At 43.5% G+C, this 16,456-nt stretch overlaps 1 non-coding gene across 1 annotated transcript; it reads right to left on the bottom strand.

Moving 5' to 3' along the window:
- Positions 1-11,047: 11,047 nt before the first annotated feature.
- On the bottom strand, positions 11,048-11,119 carry TRNAG-CCC (transfer RNA glycine (anticodon CCC)). Its single transcript has one exon. It is a non-coding gene; the product is annotated as a tRNA-Gly (tRNA).
- Between the last annotated feature and the right edge of the window lie 5,337 nt (positions 11,120-16,456).

The following is a 16,456-nucleotide window of genomic DNA, read 5'->3' on the forward strand; positions in this document are numbered from 1 at the left end:
CCCACGTGTCAATGCAGGAGATTCAGGAGACTCGGGTTTGATCCCTGGGTCAGGAAGATCCCCTGGAGACGGGAATTGCAACCCACTGCAGTATTCTTGCCTGGAGAATCCCATGGACAGAGAAGCCTGGAGGGCTACATTCCAGAAGGTTAGAGAATTGGACATGACTAAAGCGATGAAGAGACTCAACGTGCATGTAGTTTAGTTCAATTCGGATGCTCAGTTGTGTTCGACTCTTTGCGACCCCATGAACCGCAGCACGCCATGCCTCCCTGTCCATCACCAACTCCCGGAGTCCACCCAAACCCATGTCCATTGTGTTGGTGATACCATCCAACCATTTCATCCTCTGTTATCCCCTTCTCCTCCTGCCCTCAATCTTTCCCAGCATTAGGGTCTTTTCAAATGAGTCAGCTCTCCAGATCAGGTGTTCAAAATATTGGAGTTTCAGCTTCAACATCAGTCCCTCCAATGAACACTCAGGACTGATTTCCTTTAGGATGGACTGGTTGGATATCCTTGCAGTCCAAGGGACTCTCAAGAGTCTTCTCCAGCACCACAGTTCAAAAGCATCAATTCTTCAGTGCTCAGCTTTCTTTATAGTCCAATTCTCACATCCATACATGACTACCGGAAAAACCATAGCCTTGACTAGATGGACCTTTGTTGGCAAGGTAATGTCTCTGCTTTGTAATATGCTGTCTAGGTTGGTCATAACTTTCCTTCAAAGGAGTAAGTGTCTTTTAATTTCATGGCTGCAATCACCATCTGCAGTGATTTTGGAGCCCCCAAAATAAAGTCAGCCACTGTTTTCCACTGTTTCCCTGTCTATTCGCCATGAAGTGATGGAACCAGATGCCATGATCTTAGTTTTCTGAATGTTGAGCTTTAAGCCAACTTTTTCACTCTCCTCTTTCACTTTCATCAAGAGGCTCTTTAGTTCTTCTTCACTTTATGTCGTAAGGGTGGTGTCATCTGCATATCTGAGGTTACTGATATTCCTCCCGGCAATCTTGTTTCCAGCTTGTGCTTCTTCCAGCCCAGCGTTTCTCATGATGTACTCTGCATAGAAGTTAAATAAGCATGGTGACAACATACAGCCGTGACATACTCCTTTTTCCTATTTGGAAACAGTCTGTTGTTCTGTGTCCAGTTCTAACTGTTGCTTCTTGACCTGCATACAGGTTTCTCAAGAGGCAGGTCAGGTGGTCTGGAATTCCCATCTCTTTCAGAATTTTCCACAGTTTATTGTGATCTACACAGTCCAAGGCTTTGTCATAGTCAATAAAGCAGAAATAGATGTTTTTCTGGAACTCTCTTGCTTTTTCCATGATCCAGCAGATGTTGGCAATTTGATCTCTGGTTCCTCTGCCTTTTCTAAAACCAGCTTGAACATCTGGAAGTTCATGGTTTGCATATTGCTGAAGCCTGGCTTGGAGAATTTTGAGCATTACTTTACTAGTGTGTGAGATGAGTGCAATTGTGTGGTTAGTTTGAGCATTCTTTGGCATTGTCTTTCTTTGGGATTGGAATGAAAATTGACCTTTTCCAGTCCTGTGGTGACTGCTGAGTTTTCCAAATTTGCTGACATATTGAGTGCAGCACTTTCACAGAGTCATCTTTTAGGATTTGAAATAGCTCAACTGGAATTCCATCACCTCCACTAGCTTTGTTCGTAGTGATGCTTCCTAAGGCCCATCTGACTTCACGTTCCAGGATGTCCGGCTCTAGGTGAGTGTGAGTGAACACACCTTCGTGATTATCTGGGTCATGAAGATCTTTTTGTACAGTTCTTCTGTGTATTCTTGCCACCTCTTCTTAATATCTTCTGCTTCCTTTAGGTACATACCATTCCTGTCCTTTACTGTAATTAAGTTTATAGCATAAGCTTAATTACAGGCAGGTCTTTAGTGGCTCAGTTATGGAATGAGATGAAGTAGTGAATGAATGTTTACTGCACTTTTGCTTAACAGCAAAAATATGAAAGTAACAGGGGAGTGAATAAATTGTGGTTCAGTATAGTGGAGAAGGCAATGGCACCCCACTCCAGTGTTCTTGCCTGGAGAATCCCAGGGACGGGGGAGCCTGGTGGGCTGCCGTCTATTGGGTCGCACAGACTCGGACACGACTGAGGAGACTTAGCAGCAGCAGCAGCAGCATAGTGTCTAGCAGGGAAGATGAGTAAAGTAGAACTAGATTGCCAAAGCAAGAGAAAATCTTAAAAATATAAAGGTGGTGGAAAGCAAAATTGCAGAATAATACCAATATAATCTATACATTTTAAAGAACTATTATAGTGTGGTTTCTGGATGTCTCTGTATATGTGGGTGTTCATAATAAAAACATGTCTAAGTAATAATAGATAGCAGTTCAAGAACATAGTTACCTCTGGCAAGTTAGGGAGACAGTGGGAAGGCAGGCAGAAGAATCCAACTATGTCCACAGTAAAATGTTGAGACTTGGCAAAAGTAGGTGTTGAATACATGAGTGTTGATTAGGATACTCTCTTTCATCACATTTTAAATACTATTCATTTAAATTTAAAAATTACTTTTTTGATTAATAAGATCTTCACAGGGCTCAAAATGTAAAAGATGCAATAAATTATTCAGTAAAAATATTATTTTCCAACTCTATCCTCATGCAACCTAATTCTTCTTTTTTAATAATGGCTCTTTCGAGATATGATTCACATGCCATAAAACTCATCTTTTAAAAGTGAAATTCAGGTGTTTTTAGTATACTGACAGAGTTGGGCAACATCACACTATGTGCTTCCAGAACATTTTCATCACCCCCAAACGACACCTTGTACCATCAGCAGTTACTCCCCATTTAACCCCACCTCCCAAACTGCCAGCTATTATCTGCACCAACAGATTTCTCTGTTATGGACATATTATATGAATGGAATCATACAACATGTGGTCTTTAGTGACTTGCTTCTTTTACTTAGCAGATCAGATCAGATCAGATCAGTCGCTCAGTCGTGTCCGACTCTTTGCGACCCCATGAATTGCAGCACGCCAGGCCTCCCTGTCCATCACCAACTCCCGGAGTTCACTCAGACTCATGTCTATCGAGTCAGTGATGCCATCCAGCCATCTCATCCTCTGTCGTCCCCTTCTCCTCCTGCTCCCAATCCCTCCCAGCATCAGAGTCTTTTCCAATGACTCAACTCTTCGCATGAGGTGGCCAAAGTACTGGAGTTTCAGCTTTAGCATCATTCCTTCCAAAGAACACCCAGGGCTGATCTCCTTCAGAATGGACTGGTTGGAGCTCCTTGCAGTCCAAGGGATTCTCAAGAGTCTTCTCCAACACCACAGTTCAAAAGCACCAATTCTTCGGCGCTCAGCCTTCTTCACAGTCCAACTCTCACATCCATACATGACCACAGGAAAAACCATAGCCTTGACTAGACGAACCTTTGTTGGCAAAGTAATGTCTCTGCTTTTGAATATGCTATTTAGGTTGGTCATAACTTTCCTTCCAAGGAGTAAGCGTCTTTTAATTTCATGGCTGTAGTCACCATCTGCAGTGATTTTGGAGCCCCAAAAAATAGTCTGACACTGTTACTTAGCAGAATATTTTTAAGGTTCATCCATATTTGTATGGAGAAGGCAATGGCACCCCACTCCAGTACTCCTGCCTGGAAAATCCCATGGACGGAGGGGCCTGGTGGGCTGCAGTCCATGGTGTCGCTAGGAATCGGACACGACTGAGTGACTTCACTTTCACTTTTCACTTTCATGCATTGGAGAAGGAAATGGCAACCCACTCCAGTGTTCTTGCCTGGAGAATCCCAGGGACAGGGGAGCCTGGTGGCCTGCCGTCTATGGGGTCACACAGAGTCAGACACAACTGAAGTGACTTAGCAGCATATTTGCATGGGCACTTCATTCCTTCCTACAGGAGAATAATACCCACTGTATGGATATGTTGTGCCAGTCGTTCAGTCGTGTCTGACTCCTCGAAACCCCATGGGCTGTATGTAGCCCACCAGGCTCCTCTGTGATTGAATCTGGGTCTCCTGCATCATAGGTGGATTCTTTACCATCTGAGCTACCACGGAAGCCCATAAGGAGATATCACATTTTATTTATTCATTCATTAACTGATAGACATTTGAATTTCTTCCACGTTTTAGATATTCTGAATAACGTTGCTATGGACATTTGTGTACATGTCTTTTGTGTGGATATTAGTTTCAATTTTTTAATAAAATAATACATGTGCATAGTTTTAGAAGTCAAATATTACCTCCTGGTTTATAATGAAACACTGATCTCCTGACACACTTCTTCTCTACCTCTGACACCCATTCCACCGAAACAATTATTTTCAACAGTTTGGCTATCTCTCTGCCACGTCATATTTCTTGACGCTTTGCTTATACTATGCCTTGCTTGTTCAGGTTCAATATATTTTTTTAACTTCTTACTTGGGAGGTGGAGATTTATCCCTCACACTGTGTACACATCAGCCTTCCCACCATTCTCTACAACAAGATCTTAAAGGCTATGACACTCTTCAAACCAACGCGCAGTTTTCACAACGCCTATGTAAATATTCAGAGCTGAGTTCCGTAGAGAAAAATGTTTACACTTCCTTTCTTGTATCTTTTCTTTTCCATCTATTTGGCTTCTGTGTGCCCATTATTAATTCTATACCAAACTCTCTCCAACAGAACTAAAACACAATATGAAAAACCAAAAATCCAAACAATGGATCCAGTGCTCTTTTTTTTCCTCCTGGAGAGGTCCTTCCGAGAGTCTTCTGTTTTGCTCTCTGGTCCTGCTGTCCAGCTGCCATCTAGAAACTTCCATTCACCATCATCCTGGGAATCCCCTTCTTCCTCTGCATTGGATCTTCTGCTTCTGGACCACAGACTTTCCACTTTCTTGGTCTACTTCCTTTTCTTCATTAGCACATCCTTTAGTTAGATTCCCAAAGAAGACTGCATGGGACAGAAACTTCCTGAGATGTTTTATAGCTGAAAACATACTCAATCTACCTTCGTTCTTGGAAGTCCACACAATCATTTTCTTTCAAAATTATGAAGAAACTGTTCCAGTGCTGGCTGTTGAGAGGTCTGCCAACATATGGCCCTGGCTTGGGACCATACCCACAAGGACATGACCCTTGTATATCATTTTTTCTTTCTTTCTGGAAATATTTAAAGGTTTTACTATATGCCTGACATTGCAGGACTTTATGCTATGTCTTAAAGTGGGTCCATTTCCATCCACTGTGCTAGGGACTCAGTGGTCTCTTAATTTGGAAATTCAAGTATTTCAGTTCTGGGAAGTTTTTCTCTCCCTCTTTCTCTCTTATTTTCTTTCCTTAATTTTTTGATGTTCTTTTTCCTTGGGATCAGTTTTATTTGGGTGTTGGGCTTCCTGAACTGATCTTCTAATTTTCTGCCCCCTTGGTTTTTTCTGTTCTACAGTCAGGGAAGTTTTTTAACCTTTTCTTCAAAACTTCTTTTGAACATTTTATTTATCATTTTTAAAAATAACCCAAAGCTCTTTATTTGAATCTCCCTTTTTTAAATGCAAGGTAGGGGTCAGGATGGGGTGAGGAGTGTCTCGCTGACCCTTATATAAGCTTTCTATCAGCCCTCCTGTCTGACAGCTCTTTCCTGCACCCCTGCCTTCAAAGATACATGTCACTCAGAGGCCTGAGCTTTGTGAGAGTCTACAGTAGGCTTTGAATTCCTTCGTGTTCTCTCTCTTTACAAGCTTGGGGTCCAACTTTGGCATGTGTGCTCAGGCACTTTCCACAATCCATTGATTTAACACCTTCAACATCCTGCTGATGTTGCCTCATTTGATATTGGTCTCTCCTACTAGACTGGGAATCCCATGAGGCCAAGGGCTGGGTTTGTCTTGTTAACTTCTAAACACGACACCTGGCATTTCAAAAGTATTTGTTGAATAAATAAAGTGAAGAGGGCTAAGCTGAGCTTTCAAGGATGAGATGGAAAGGAGAGGCAGAAATGTACTCTGACCACAGGGGCTGGCATGTGCAGAAGGTCGTAGGTGACAGAAAGCAAGGAACATCTAGAACCTGACACAGCTGAGCATTCCTGCAGTGACGAGTGCAAGGCAGGGACTTCCCTGGTGGTCTAGTGGCTAAGACTCTGCTCTCCCAATGCAGGGGGCCCAGATCCAATCCCTGGTCGGGGAACTAGATTCCATAGGCAGCAACTAAGAGTTCACATGGCACAACGAAATATCTCGCAACTAAGATCTTGGTGCAGCCAAAAAAATATATATATAAAAAATTTTAAGTCATTTATATTAAAAAAAATGCAAGGCAGCTAGGGGTGGGGGTGGGGGAGGGTGCAAAGAAAGAGGAAAGGCTGGACAGTGTAGCAGAGACCAGATGGTGGTGTGTCAAGATGGCAGCAAGGCTGGTTCCTCCTGAGGGCTGTGAGGGACCATCCGTTCCATGCCCCTCTCCCAGCTTCTGCTGGCTGCTGGCAGCCTTTGGTTTCTTTGGTTTGCAGAGGCATCACCCACATGCCAGCCGTGTCTGAATTTCCCCTTTTTATGAGGAGACAGTCATACTGGCTGAGGGCCCACTCCAATGACCTCATATTAACGTGATCATCTGCAAACAGCTTATTGCTAAATAAAGTGACATTCACGGGCATTGGGGATTAGGACTTCAACATCCTGTGTGTGTGTGTGTGTGTGTGTGTGTGTGTGTGTGTGTGTTGGGCAGTGGCGGTTTGGGGGACATAATTCATAAGGGTCTTAGAAAGTGTCACAGTCAGACCTGTATTTCAGACAAATAACGGTACCTCCAATGAGAAGAAGGAGATGTTGAGGGCTGGAGTCAGGGAAAGGAGGATAAAGATCAGACCATTGCAGGTGGCTTGCTTCCACACAGTATAAGGTGATGACAAGCGGTGGGTAGATTCAAGGGACATGTGTTCAGATGAAAAGACAAGAAAGGACTGAATGGACATATAGGATGAGAGTAAATAAGGGGTAGGAGGGATCAAGGAGGCCCCCGTTTCTGGATGGGAACCTGGGTGTGGAGAATGGTACCGTTCAATGAGTCAGGAGGTGGCGCAGTGATAAAGAATCTGCAGACGAGGGTTCACTCTCTGAGTCAGGAAGATCCCCTGGAGAAGGAAAAGGCAATCCACTCCAGTATTCTTACCTGGAGAATCCCATGGACAGAGGAGCCTGGTGGGCTATAGTCCATGGGGTCACAAAGGGTCAGACAAAACTGAGTGGCTAGGCAGGCGCGTGCACACACAGACACACACACACGAGACAGGAATTCAGGAGGAGTGCATTTGGAAAAGAGGATTCTGAATTTAGGAAATGCTACCTTATTTCCTCAATTTTCTCAAAGGTTTTATAGGTCTAGCTCTTCTAAAACTGATCTGAAGGACTTGACTCAGTCTTAATGGCCTTGCAATATTTGATCCTGTTACCCATTTTTTATTTTTGCAAACTCTCTTCTCCATGAATGATTATTTATATGTAATTGCAAAATGAATAATTCCATTTTGAAATCCTGCTGTCACCTCAAATACCTAAAACTGAACTCATAGTTCTTCGGACAAAAAAGCTCATCCATACCCCATCCCTAACCTCAGTCCAGCCAGTGGTCTACCGTTAGCCCAGGACAGACCAGAGTATTCTCTACCCATATTTTTTTCTTATTCTCACATGTGGTCAAAATTGCATCTATTTTTCCCTCAAGCGTTCGTGCATGCTCATTCACTTCAGTCATGTCCTACTCCCTCAGTCCATGGGATTCTCCAGGCAAGAACACTGGAGTAGGTTGCCATGCCTGCCTCCAGGGGATCTTCCTGACCTAGGAATCGAACCTGCATTTCCTGCATTGTAGGCAGATTCTTTAACTGCTGAGCCACCAGGGAAGCCCCTTTTTCCCTCATGCTGCTGCTACTGCTGCTGCTAAGTTGCTTCAGTTGTGTCCGACTCTGTGTGACCCCATAGACGGCAGCCCACCAGGCTCCCTCGTCCCTGGGATTCTCCAGGCAAGAACACTGGAGTGGGTTGCCATTTCCTTCTCCAATGCATGAAAGTGAAAAGTGAAAGTGAAGTCGCTCAGTCGTGTCTGACTCTTCATGACCCCATAGACTGCAGCCTTCCAGGCTCCTCCGTCCATGGGATTTTCCAGGCAAGAGTACTGGAGTGGGGTGCCACTGCCTTCTCCAATCTTGTGCTCTCTGCCTCTTCTACCTTATTTAAGCCCTTACTACCATAACCCTTGGGCCTTGCATCAGCTTCCCGATTCACAATTTCCTGCCTGGCTGCTCCTTAACCCACCCTGCCTCTCACCACTCACTGCATTACTTTTCATAAAGCTACACTGTCCTCCCAACACTGTCCTGCTTGTGAATCAGCTGACAGCACTCATCACTTCCAGGACAGTGTCCAAACTCAGCCTCCATCCATCTTTCAAGCCTCATACTAATACCATAAACCCTCTGGTGCTCTTCAACTGGTCTGTCAACCCTCTGACATGCCTGGCACACCTCTCACTTCATGTGTCAGACTCCCGTGCCCTCTTCCTGCCTGGTCTCCCCACCTCCTATCTATAAATCTCAGTCATTCTCCTAGAATCAACAATAAGACTGGCTACATAATTTATGAACCCCAGTGCAAAGTGAAAACATGGTCTTTCTGTTCAAAAATGATTAAGAATTTTCAGACCCTGACAGCAGAGCATGGAGCCCTTCTGAGCACAGGGCCCAGTGTGGCATGGGCCACACGCTCATGAAGTGACCCCCGATCCAAGAACCCTTCCTTGACCATCAATCTATTCTTTCTTCCCTTCCTAAAATCTACATTGTTTGTTTATAACCCATTCTTTATACTGACAGCATACTACCTTTGTCAATTAATCTCTATGACTATCTGTGTTTGCAGCATCTTTGTTGGTTCCTCAAGCTCTTTTGTTGTTGTGGTGGTGGTGTGCTATGCTGTGCTCAGATGCATAGTTGTGTCTGATTCTTTGTGATCCCATGCGCTGTGACCTGTCAGGCTCCTCTGTCCATAGGATTCTTCCGGCAAGAACACTGGAGTGGGTTGCCATTTCCTACTCCAGGGGATCTTCCTGACTCAGGGATTGAACCCACATCTCTTGCTTGGCAAGCAGATTCTTTTACCACTGTGCCACCTGGGAAGCCTCCCAGCTATTATTAGGAAATTTCTATGTGCCAAGCCCTCAGAAAATAAGATCGAAAGACTCAGTCTCACAAACTGGAGGAGTTAACAATCTGGGAGGTTACCAAACACACTGACAATTATCATCCCCCGTGACAAACACTGTGACAGAGACACGCCCGGGGTACCAGTGGCATGGGAATAGAGAAGCAGGCAGGAAGGCCTCTTGGAAGATGTGGAGCTGAACTTCCCAAAGTGCACAGACGCTGGCCAGGCAAAGGAGCGGAAAGAGAGTGACAAAGGGCATTTCAGAAAGAGGGACCAGCATAGACAGATAGTGCAGAGGATGTTACGTGCCTCTCCCAACTGAAACGTCAGCTTCCAGAGGACAGGAATTGCACCTTCTCCTAGCACCTAACATGATTCATTTCTCATAGCAAAAATACAATAAATATCTGGTTCAGTGAGAAGGTAGGTTGATTCTATAAACAGTATGGCATTTCAAAGTTAAATCAGAGAGCAAAAGTAATTAGATGTTTCAAATATACCTCTAAACTTTATACTCTCTAAGCATGACAGTACTTCCACAGAATTTATATATGCAGCTGCCATATAAAGACTGACTCTTACACCTGTTTAATACTAATTTACTATCCCTTTTTGACAACAGTTCAGTGAAAGCTGATGAGAGCTCTTATCGCTAGGTAGATTATAAAAGGAAGAGGCTGCTCATAGCTGCAAACTTTATTTTCACAAAATGTTAAGTACATAAAAATATTATCTCTGCAATATTTCTAAGTATTAAAAAGTTGAATCCAGCACACTACGTGGGCTATGACCATTTCAAAAGCAGAAGGTCTGTGCATCTTTAGTTTATAACAATGCCCTAGATACTCACTGACATTTAATAACCCGTTGGCACTAACAGAGTCATTAAAACGGATGCAGGCTGAAATGTATGCTACCTAAGTTCAACTTCTCATGTAGGAAACACAATATTTCTCAACTTTTGTAAATAGGTATGCTGCTACTGCAGCTGAGACCACGTTTGAGATGTTCCCAACCACCAAGAATAGAAATACAAGGACAAGAATGTTTAAATAAGCACCAACAAAACAATCTGAAGTAGGGAATGGCAACCCATTCCAGTATTCTTGCCTGGAAAATCCCCTGGACAGGGGAGCCTGGTGGGCTACAGTTCACGGGACCGCAAAGAGTCGGACATGACTGAGTGCCTGAGCATGCACATAGAAAACAATAAAAGAAAAAGTGTGAAGCAAGTATTCAGATAGAAAGCCAGAGCCTTTTATCAATGCAAACCAAAAAATAATCAAAATTTTAAAACACACAAGAAAAATATTTGAGGACGGTAGACAGGAAAAGCAAAAGGACTGAAATTTAAAATTTTAGAGACAAATCCTGATTCCAGGGTACACTAGCAGATCTTGAGTCAGGCATTTCCTCTTTCCTTGGCTGAACTTATATGTACATTGGAGAAAAATACCACCTATATCATAGGGTAACTTCAAAAATTAAATCAGTTGACACACACTAACTGTGGTCCTTGTTAGTGCCAAATTTTACTTGACTCTGAATTCATAAGTTGTTATTTATATGAAAATAATGAAATATTTCGCTATATTGATTCAAATTCATTCAATCAATCTTTAAAATTCAAATTCAACTGGAATTGATTTTGCATCTACTCTTGCTCTGTGCTGGGTACCATAACACATCTTATTGAATACTTTCAACAAACGCAAGTGGCCTTTACTTTATTTTATCTATTTATTTATTGTTTTTTTATTTGGCTGTGCCAGGCCTTAGCTGTGGCAAGCAGGATCGCTGTTGCCACTTGCCAGGATCTCTAGTTGTAGGCATGTGGGATCTAGTGCCTTGACCAGGGATTGAACCTGGGCCCCTGCATTGGGAGCACAGAGTCTTAACCACTGGACCACCAGGGAAGTCCTTACTCTATTCTAAAGTAAAGAAACTGAGGCCCAGATGAAAAGTCTTTGTGCTTTCTGTTTATCTGCACTGTAACATGAAAATATTTCTAGTCAAGTTCTCCATTCTTTAAAGAGAGGTATGAATCAGCCACTAATTCTCTACATTCCAGGCCAGAGGAAAGTCAGCATGCTGCTGCTGCTGCTGCTAAGTCGTGTCCAACTCTGTGCGACCCCATAGACAGCAGCCCACCAGGCTCCCCCGTCCCTGGGATTCTCCAGGCAAGAACACTGGAGTGGGTTGCCATTTCCTTCTCCAATGCATGAAAGTGAAAAGTGAAAGTGAAGTCACTCAGTCGTGTCCAACTCTTCATGACCCCATGGACTGCAGCCTACCAGGCTCCTCTGTCCCTGGGATTCTCCAGGCAAGAGTACTGGAGTGGGGTGCCATCGCCTTCTCCGTCAGTGAACTCATACGACACAGTTTCCGGATTTCAATCACTCACTCATCAAGCAAGTGTTTATTGTGTACAACGATATGACAAGGAAGACACAAAACAAATCACCGAGGTAAAGAGAATCTTAGGAAACTTGTGTGGTAGAAAGTAAAACCATGAAATAGAAGATTTTAGATTAGTCTGGTGGCAGACAAAAGGAACAGATGGGAAGTGATTGGGAACAGGAAGAATGAGAAAAACAGGGCTGTGGATAAGGTATGAGGCAACAACTGCCCGGCCTGGATGGTAGCAGTGGGCACGGAAGCAAGAGATATTTTTGAGGCTGACTACCTCCAGAAGATACGTGAGAAGGTGACTCAAGGATGACTTTGAGGTCAGTCAGCTAAGGAATTCAGGGAAGAGGGATCTCTTGGATAGACATGTGGCATTCAGGGAAGGCAAGGGTGAAATCCACTGGGCCACAAGGAGATGAAATCCACTGGGCCAGAAGGATATTAGGGCCACACTGAAAACGCTCAGCGGAGCTCACCCGTGCAAAATGTAAGCTACGTAACTGGAGAGTGAGGCTGGGTGAAGGCAGAAGATACAGACTGGAGCTTCATCACCATAGAGCTAACGAAAACCATGGGATGGCGTCCACCTTCCTGCAGGAAAAACCACTTAGAAGTACATGAGCAGAAGCTCCAGGACTGACATCTTAACATTAAGTGCAAGAATCTAGAAAGACGGTACTGTGGAACCTATTGGCAGGGCAGCAATGGAGATGCAGACAGAGAGAACCAACTTGTGGACACAGCTGGGGAAGGACACGGTGGGGCAAACGGAGAGGGCTGCATGGAAATAGATACACTGCTATACGCAAAACAGATCGCCAGTGGGGACTTGCTGTATGACTCAGGGAACTCAAACCCGGGCTCTGGGACAACCTAGAGGGGTGGGATGGGCTGGGAGGTGGGAGGGAGGCTACAGAGGGAGGGGACATATGTATGCCTATGACTGATTCATGTTGATGTGTGGCAGAAACCAACACAATATTGTAAAGCAATTATCCTTCATTAAAAATAAAGTTTTTAAAAAGAGAGGGAGAAAAGAGCCAATTTGCTCAATTTTTTGGCATGTACAGGACTATATTTAAATAAGGCTATTTTGTTATTTCTATTACTTTATAGATTAGATACGATAATAAAGGACTACATTTTATTTTTCTGTATCCAGTAAAGGTTAAGTATCAATAAGAGAGAAGGCATGCACACTTTAAATTCTGTCCATTTTGAGAAGAACTGTACTCAGGGAACGGAAATGACAGCTGAACATGAAGTCTCTTGAACCAAATAGGAATATTAAAAGTCCATTTTCATTTACACCAATGTGTAAGCCCTGCTTCCATCAGCAAGTCCCTGGAAGTGCTCAGCAAGTCTGAAAACGTGCTTCTGCCGCACTGATCCCAACAAATTCACCCACTATTTTCCTCACTCATCCTCCTTACTGCAAGGCACTCTCAGCCGGACACTGAAAGGTCAGTGGTGCTGAAGATGGACACACTGCTCTTGTGGAGTTCATAGTCTAGTCCATGATGGTTTATACCCTGCCTCTTTGCTTCCAACCCAAAGCAATCAGGATTGAACCTCAGTGACATCTCTATTGTCCTTTGGTCACGTACTTCTTTTTATTTTTTGACTACGCTAGGTCTTCACTGTGGCACGTGGGCTTTCCCTACTTGCACTGTGCAGGCTCTCCAGTTGCGGTGCACAGGCTTGGTTGCCCTGCGGTATGCAGCATCTTAGTTCCAAGACCAGGGATCGAACTCATATCCCCTGCATTGGAAAGTGGATTCTTAACCACTGGACCACCAGGGAAGTCCCTTGTATTTCTTATGGATGAAGGCTGAGGGTGTGGTAACCAGTAAGTGGATGAACTTCTTTTAGATGAACTAGTCAGAAAATGGGACAAATATATGCCCCAGTGGTTACACATTTAAACCTGAGTAGTTGTGTGGTCCCTGCTACCACTCCAGAGGGCTGTGTTGGTTGCTACAGTGAGGTCTGGGGCCTTACAGAGGCTTCCTTGTTGTTGTTCAGTCACTCAGTCATGTCCAACTCTTTGAGACTCCACAGACAGAAGCACATCAGGCTTCCCCGTCCTTCACCACCTCCTGGAGTTTGCTCAAACTCATGTCCATTGAGTTGGTGATGCCATCCAACTATCTCATCCTCTGTCGCCCCTTTCTCCTCCTGTGCTCAATCTTTCCCAGCATCAGGGTCTTTTCCAATGAGTCAGCTCTTTGCATCAGGTGGCCAAAATATTAAAGCTTCAGTTTCAGCATCAGTGCTTCCAGTGAATATTCAGGGTTGAATTCCTTTAGAAATGACTAGGAGGCCTCTGTTCTCCTTGCTCTCCAAGGGACTCTCTAGGAGAACAGAGGCCTCCCAGTCCTTTGTAACCAGTGAGAGGAATAAGAACATGAGACGGAGAAGAATCCTTTGTCACCTCATCTCCTTTCTCATCATATTGCTCCTTTCCATGTAAATCAAGAGAAATGAAGGATAAATGAAAGATAAACAGGAACTTCCCTGGCGGTCCAGCAGTTAAGACTTTGCCCTCCAATGCAGGGGTTACAGGTTCGATCCCTGGTCAAGGAGCTAAGACCCTACATGCCTCGGCCAAAAACCCAAAACATGAAACAGAAGCAATATTGAAACAAATTCAACAAAGACTTTAAAAATGGTTCACACACACAAAAAATCTTTAAAAAGATTAAAAAATATATATTTTTAAAATTAAGAATAAAAACAAAAACAGGCCCTGGAAGAATGAACTTCTCCAAAACTATTTCGGGGGGTGGGATAGATTCACTGAAGCTACTGAATTTATAAATTTTCGTTTTGTAAGTATTCAGAGAGAGGAAGCAAACTTCAGAGGAAGTGTACCAACTCCGCTTACTCTAGCAAGATGGCAGCAGCAGGCATCAGTGAGCACACAGGATTGTTCCAATCTCTAAGCCATTTTCCTGTGTGTGATTTGAGTCATTCTCAAATACCTCCCTAGACCAGAGAGGTAACTAAACTGAGCTAAAGGTGCCAAGTGTAAGTGGCAGGGGCCGACACACTCTGGAAAATGTATGTCTTATCCAAGATAGTAGAAGGAATGAAAATTGTTCAAGAGAAACCAATAATCTGGATTCTTCTGGGAAACCACCTGATGTTTTTTAAATATCAGCAATGGATTTTAAAAAACTTAAATGTCATCTTGGTTAATCTGTGATTCATCCAGAGGTCATCAATTTACAGCCGCTGGTCTATGGCAACTTTGCTGTGTTTGCACGGAAACACGGAACTCATTACAGGTTTAGAAACATGATTCATCTTAGTGCTGGAAATCAGTGCAAGATACATAAGAATGCTAAAATGACCCAAAGGAAGAGGCATACAGCTATAATTGAAATGAAAAAAGAGAAAAATTTAAAACTTTAGAAAGATGAAAAAATAATGACCATTACTGGTGTACATACTGGATGAAGGCTGATAGTAAAAATGATACTAAAAGGTTGATAGCAAATCATGCAAAATGTTGAAACAGGATTGACCTATGTTTTAATTATCACCACCATCATCATCTGCTAGAATCTAGGGGAAAGTCTTTAGTGTGATAAATATCGTATATCTAATATTAATTCAGAGGATGAAAGCTAAGTATTTTGAGTAATAACATTCCACGGCAAATGACTGCTGAAAGTTGTGGCAAAGTATGGGTAAGTCCATTGGTTCAAGGCCTGTTTCACTAAAGCTTGTGTTAAGGTTCTAGCACAGATTCATGCATCCATCCATTCATTTGACAAATATTTATTGAGCAAGTACTATGTGCCAAGTACCATCAGAGACACTGGAGATACTATACTGCATGAATCAGACAAAAAGTTCCTGACCTTTTCAAGTTGGCATTCCAGTTGAGGCAGATAATATATTAATACAAGATACATTGGTTTATTCTATATTAGATGATACGTGATACGTCTTAGGGAGAAAAAAATTGAGTCAGGGAAAGAGAATAGAAGTTTGTGTGTAGAATGTGTGCATCCTTCTGCAGAGAGAAGGGTGAAGTGGATTTGAGATTCCAAATAAGGAGACAGGAACGGCCTCACTGAGAAGGTGACATTTGCATAGACACATGAGGGAGGTGAGGGCTGACGGTGAGGGAGCAGAAGTGAACCAAGACTTGAGGTAGGGCAAGAAAAGTCCAGGCAGAAGGAACAAGCGCAAATGCCCCGAGGGAAAGGCGCATGCGTCACTCTTAATAACAACACGATGAAGCCAAGAACTAGGAAGGGCCAGAGCAGTAGCAGTTGAGGTCAGAGAGGCCTGATCACACAAAGGGTTGGCTTTTTACCAGAATTGGCTTTTTCCCTGCAGGAAGTCACTCCAGGGAAGGCGGTCTAATAAAAGGAGTTACAGGATTTGACATATGTTTTATTTTTACTTCTTTTTGTTTTTTGGCCATGTCAAACAGCTTGCAGGATCTTAGTTCCCCAATCACAGATCAAACCTAAGTCTCATGCAATGGAAGCATGGAGTCCTAACCACTGGACTGCCAGGGAAATCCCTGACATGTTTTCAAAGAATCCTTTGGACTGCTGTCTTGATTGAACTAAAAGAGAGCAAAAGCAGGGTCAGTGAGACCAGCTGGGAGCTGTTGCAATAATCTAGGTGAGAGACAACAGTGGTTTGGACTAAGGTCTTGGCAGCGGAGATGGCAAGAAGGCATCAGATTCTGTGTAGATTTTGACATCAGCCCTGAAAGGATTTGCTGACCTGCTCTGCAGCACATGAGAAAATGAAGAGTCAGTGATGACTCCAAGGGCTCTTGCCTGAGTCATCAGAAGGATGGAGCTGGCATTAACAGA

Source organism: Bos mutus, chromosome 12, assembly GCF_027580195.1.
Source record: "Bos mutus isolate GX-2022 chromosome 12, NWIPB_WYAK_1.1, whole genome shotgun sequence".
NCBI lineage: Eukaryota > Metazoa > Chordata > Mammalia > Artiodactyla > Bovidae > Bos > Bos mutus.